Source organism: Tenrec ecaudatus, chromosome 17, assembly GCF_050624435.1.
Source record: "Tenrec ecaudatus isolate mTenEca1 chromosome 17, mTenEca1.hap1, whole genome shotgun sequence".
Classification (NCBI taxonomy): Eukaryota; Metazoa; Chordata; class Mammalia; order Afrosoricida; family Tenrecidae; genus Tenrec; species Tenrec ecaudatus.
In genome coordinates, this window is record NC_134546.1 from 26,951,001 (window position 1) to 26,957,480 (window position 6,480).

Here is a 6,480-nt window from a genome sequence, read left to right on the forward strand (position 1 = left end):
TTATGGTTTTCACATTAATTGTGCCATTTAGCATCTTCTCTCAGGTGTGAGGTGCTCTTGGGCTATAAAATTACATAGAATTGGAAAATGGTTTCTTTTATTTAAAACACAGAGCAAAGGCCCACCAGGTAAGAATCTGTGCTGACAAAGCTCTGGAGCAGCCAAACAATGGGGGAGGGAGCCTTCCTGAATGCTCGGGATCTGTCTGTGGTTCTCACTCAGGAGAGGCCTCCTCTCCAGGGGACATCTGCTGTGTTAGACAGTGTTCTCCAGAGAAACAAAACCAGAATGCTAATACTTTCATATATATATATTTATACAGAGATAGACAGATAACACACGAAATAAAGAGTTAATTAAATTATAAAGCAGTACAAATGGCTCAGTGCAACTCACTCCTGTAAGACAGTTGTGAGACACTGGCAGTCCTTCAAGTCTTAAGGGCCACCGGCTAGTCCTCTGTAGAGCAATTCAGGCTTTCCAGCAACAGGTAGCAAACAGCCAGGCAGGTCACCAACAGTCACCCAGATGACAGGGTCTGACAGTCCCCAGCTCAAGAGATGTAAATTCCATTTGTGTGATGAAGCAGGTCTTGAAGGAACTTCAAACTACAGCAACACAATCCATGGGTTAGGTGTCCCACAGGTAGTGTAGCTTGCAAATTGAGGCAAAGAACAAGCAAGGCAGCGGCACACTGGTCCGATGATCAAAGAGCAAGAGACAAGAAAGGCGAGGCTCACCAAGCCATTTATCTCTCTGCCCTTCAATTATCCACATGTGTTTATTAGCCAGGTTGGCACAATAAACTAACTACCTCCTTTGGTAATACCTGAGAACATGTCAACATTTTATGGGTGAGGGCTGTGTGCAGGGGCTTCAAACTGCAAGGCCAGCTGTTTGAAAACACTCACCGCTCCACCCGGATGAGGTTTTCTGCTCTTGTAAAGATTTGGTTTAGGGAACCTCACATGGGCATTTTGAGCCTGTCCCACAGGGTCACAATGAGCCCAAATAGACCAGATGGCAGTGAAATCAGTATCTAATGAACTAGTAGACAACGACTTCAGCAAAGCAGATTGTTGTTGTTTTTTACAAATAATATTTTTTATAAATTAAACAAAAAACTTTTTTTTTTCATTTTGGTGGGTTTTTTAAAATCATTTTATTGGGGGCTCGTACAATTCTAATCACTATCCATACATACATCCATTGTGTCAAGCGCATATGTACATTTGTTGCTATCATCATTCTCAAGACATTTGCCTTCCACTTGAGTCCTTAATATCAGCTGCTTGTTTTTCCCCTCCTTCCCCACTCCCCCCTACTCATGAACCCTTCATAATTCATAAATTATTATTATTTTGTCATATGTTACACTGTCCAATGTCTCCCCCATCCTCTTCTCTTCTGTCCTTCCCCCAAGGAGGAGGCTATACGGAGATTCTTGTAATCAGTTCTCCCTTTCTACCTCACATTCCCTCCACCCTCCAGATATCGCCACTCTTACCACTGGTCCTGAAGGAGTCATCTGTCCTGGATTCCCTGTTTCCAGTTGCTATCTGTACCAATGCACATCCTCTGGTCTAGCCAGATTTGTAAGGTAGAATTGGGATCATGATAGTTGGGAGGAGAGGTATTTAATAACTAGAGGGAAGTTATATGTTTCATCGTTGCTACCCTGCACCCTGACTGCCTCATCTCCTTCCCACAACCCTTCAGTAAAGGGGTATCTGGTTGGCTGCCAATGGGCTTTGAGTCTCCACTCTGCACTCACCCATTTACAATGTTATGTTTTTTTTGTTCCTTGATGCTTGATACCTGATCCTTTCAACAGCTCGTGGTCACACAGGCTGTGTGTTTCTTCCATGTGGACTTTGTTGCTTCTGAACTAGATGGCCACTTGTTTATCTTTGAGCCTCTGAGACCCCAGACGCTATATCTTTTGATAGCCGGGAACCAAGCAGATTGTTTTTAATGTATTGAATCATATTCCGTAATAAGGAGGTAGAGTATAACACTCACCATAGCAGTTGTGTCAAAATATCTCATTTCAACATGTTCTCTCTCAGAGTGGAAATGTCGTGAAAGGATACTTTGCCAGCCCTGTTGGAACATTGAAACCACGTTGGCCTTTACAAATTATTAAGAGAAGTTAGCCAGTGACTAGCATCCTGTCCAAGGGACATGTAGTCCATAAAGTTACATATTCTTGACTGACAATTCCTAACTTCCACCCTCAGGAATTATTTATCCTGCATCCCTGTTCATCCTCAATTCACATAAGAAAGTGATTGTCAATCAGTTTGTTTTTAAGAAAATTACTTCATAGCAAAATGAAATAACAAAATCCATCACAATAGTACAAATAACAAAATGAAATATTAATAATTTTAAAAAATCACCAGTTTCCCCGCTATAAATGTATTTACCTGTTCAACTTGATATGAATTTTTTATTTTTTATTAGGTGTTTTATTACTTAATTTCTTTACTTGTTTTTCATTATCATCTAATTAATATTGGTATTTTTTCTGGATATTTTCCAGTTTGTTTAGCTCAAGATAAATGCATATCTTTTTTCTGTTCAATCAATATAGGGCCTGACTTTAGCATGTTATTGGTTATGATTTTTCAAAGAACATTAAAATCTTATCCTTTTTCCAATGAAAGTCTATGAGTGATTTGGAAAGAAATCATCTGTTAATACTAATGCTAATAAATAAAATCATAAGATTGAGTTCATTTTACACAGTACAGAATAGGAATTAGTGAAAGTCATTTGCCTTGATTTCAGTGCTTCTTGTACCCCACCATTAAGATGCTTTAACAAATCATCATCACAAATATGATAAAGAGAAAAGTATCAGAGCTGAAATTCTGACCACCCCATTGTAAAAAACTGTGGAGGACAGTGGGAGCCAGAACTCCATCTGCGAAGCACCTACTCAGAGCAAGCCTCTGGCAGATCCCCTCAGGCCACAGTTGGGGGATGCATTCAGCTTTGCTATTAAAAAGATACTATTCTAAACACTATGGTAGATGTATATTACAGTATAATATGATACCTAGTCAATGATCTCACTCTTGATCCAAGATGAATTTGCTGTAGGTTTAAATATTTCTCAGTTGTTCCACAAAAGAAAATCCCATTTCGATTATTTTAATAATGCTAGTGGTCTTGTCTTTCTTACTTATTATTACTACTTGTTTTTCATTCTGTTTCATTTTGGGTTTGTTTTTTATTGTTTCTATAAGGTTTCCCCAGATGTTGAAGCACAGAAGGAGTGGCTGCATAGGGCTTACTGGGGATGGAGGGTGAACGTGAGGAGAACTGGGGAGCAAATAATGAATATGGGAGGGGGAAGGGCACACCAGAACTGATTGTGATGAGATATATTTACACATATATATCCCTTTTAAAAAAACAACTTAACTAAGGAAATGTCTGATGTCCGTTTGACTATTAAAATATAAATTAAATAAATAAATGAGTTCTAAAAACGACACAAAAACTTGATTAAGGGTTCCTGGGAGGACAGCAGGAGAGGTCGGGTGGGCGGGGAGGTATTGGGGAGTTAATAACAAGGAGGACAAGAAGGAAGAAAATGATTTGAAATTGATTGTGGTAGTGATTGTACAACAATTCTTGATATGACTGAACTATTGAATTATATGAGCTCCGGATTATGTCCTAATAAAATGTTTTCTTTTTAAATAGTAGTCCCTTAATGTTACCACCTCTTTGAGGAAAATTGTGAACATCCCTGTGGCTAGCAGCAGAAAACTGGTTATCACAGTGAGACCAGAACAAATAATGTGACTAATCGCCTCACAGAGATGGTGACAATAGTCCAAGAAAGGAGAATTGAAGGGGAAATAAGGTTAAAATTAGACCTAAATTAAAATTTACTGGAGACAAATTACATTTATATTATAGGCAATACATATTGCATGTTTCTTGTATGCAAAGTGATTATACTGCCAGGAATAAAACGTTACAATAAATATACAACCTGTAATATAAGTGTCTCAAACTCACTACCAGGGAGTCGATGCTGACTCATAGCGACCCTATAGGATGGGGTAGACCTGTCCCTGTGAGTTTCCAAGACTGTGACTACAGGAATAGAAAGACCCAACTTTCTCTACGAGAGTGACTGGTAGCTTCAAACTTCTGACCTTGTAGGTAGCACCCAAATGCTTAACTACTACACCACCAGGCCTTCTTTAGTACATATATCTAGAATAATCATAATAGCTACCTATGTTATTGGCTTATGTTTGTGATGTAATTTCTATATAAAAAGTTCTCTGGACAACAGTGCTTGTTTTACCCACAAGCATCGAATCACATGCGTGTATCTTGATTAACATTGTGCTGTCTCTCTGTTTAATATTCTTTTGACAATATTACCATATCATGCATTCTTCCAAACTAGCAAAACCAATGCTAGTGATAACAACAGCAAGAAGCAAATCAATGTGGAAGTGAAACAAATGGTTCCTAATAACAGGAGGACACGGAATTATCAAATGCTATGGAGTGTGTTACACTCGACAACTTTGTCAACAAACAAAGTAACCCTTCTCAAGGGTGTTAAATGATGTGTTCCACTGAAAGCAACAGGGTTGACAAAGGCAAGAGGGACTTATAACTAGATACAGCAAAAATGCTAATGCCATAACTTGAGGATTAAATACCAAAGAGCAGCACTCTCGGCATGTTGGCAATCATTGCTAAGCTTCTTTGAGATGTTTAACAAGGAAGCAGGAGCAGAATACAGTATAGTATGTACCTAAAACCCTACGTCACAAAACATATTTTGGAAGAGACCCATGACTGTTTGAGAGTCTTTTAGTTTAGGAAACTGTTAAGTCAGAAGTAGGTTAAGTACCCAAAGAAAAAAACAGCTAGTTTCCAAAGTAACCACGGTCAGGAACAGACGCAATCATCAGAGCATGGTCAATAACTAAATTATTGTATTTTTTCTGAAAATTCACTTTATAACTCCTGTCAGAGAAGCAGTTAGCATCAAAGTAAACAACAGCGCATGTTGTATCTAGTCCCTGGTTATGGACTACCTATATCTGATCACTGTATCAATTTCTGAAAAGCACAGGTAATATAATGGTCTACATGATGGGCTTCTAACTGCAAGTCAGCTATGGGAAATGATCAGATACTCCCGGGAAGAAAGAAGTGACTTTCCATAAAGAGTCAAAAATTCACAAACCGACAAGGGCAGCTCTCCTCTGGCCTATAGGGTCATCATGGGCCAAAATCACCTGAATCACAATGAGTTTTAGTATCAACTTCTGCTTACTTCCAGTAAAGATTATATGTTAATTCTCCCTGGTCACTTGTTTCTCCTCTGTACACCTTCTCTCTCATCATCTCTCTACAGTTTTACAGTCATTCCACCTTGTACTAAAAGTGTTAATTATTCTGGATTAAACTGTATCAAGTGATCAAGGTCATCTATGTTGATTCATCTCTCCCCCAAACAGAAATTTCTCATCACCTATCAGTAAGAGGCCTCTTTTCCTTAAGAGCACAGATATTCTGTTCTGTGCTCTTCCTCCCCTAAGGAGAAGATCGTTTGGAGGGTTGACTTAACTGCAGCTGAGAGTGTACTTTCTTTACTGCTCTTAAAAACATGTCCTTCTTAGACAACAAAAGAGAATCTGCTCCCATCAACAGGTCTAATTTATTCAGAGCACATAGTGGAGAGACCTTAGGCTTTGGAGTTATAGCATTTTATTTAAATCCCACCTTTGGGAATTACTAGCTGTGTGTTATCTTTCCTAAGTCACTCTGTCCCTGGAAGGCCCTCCAGCATTCTGCTCTGTAGAACAAGAACAAAACTATTAATGTTTCAGTGGTCTGGTAAAGTTTGCACAGGAAAACATGCATATGTTATTTTACAAATCCTTTAGTTCATCATAAATAAATAAGCCCTAACAATTTGACCTGCACCTTTTATATCAATAACATTTTTATACAACAAATTATTGAGAATATTCATAATTTTTTCAGTTGAATGTATTCATCAAGTTTCAACAAAAAATATTTCCCTGACAGCTACAGAGTTCATGTTTGTTTTAGTTTCTTATAGATGGAGAATCTGATGTATGCCTATTTGTATCCCTAAAAACCAACACCAATCCCCCAATAAATATTTTATGATTTTCATATTAATTATGATGTACCACTACTGAGAAAATTATGGTTGTATAATTACCATGATGCAAAGTGGGCTAATATTCATAATGCCAAATGGATAAGCAGAGAATAACAGTTTAGTGCATAGCAGTGTATCTTACAATAACAGGATCTCGGCAAATAATGGAGTCAGCAGGTTATTTGCATTCAGAAGGTTTCTCCAATTCCCATCTATAAAAATCCAAACCCTCTGCAAAGGCTCCCCAGAATGACAATTTCCTTTTGTAAAAAAAATTGTCACATTAGACTTTAACTCTA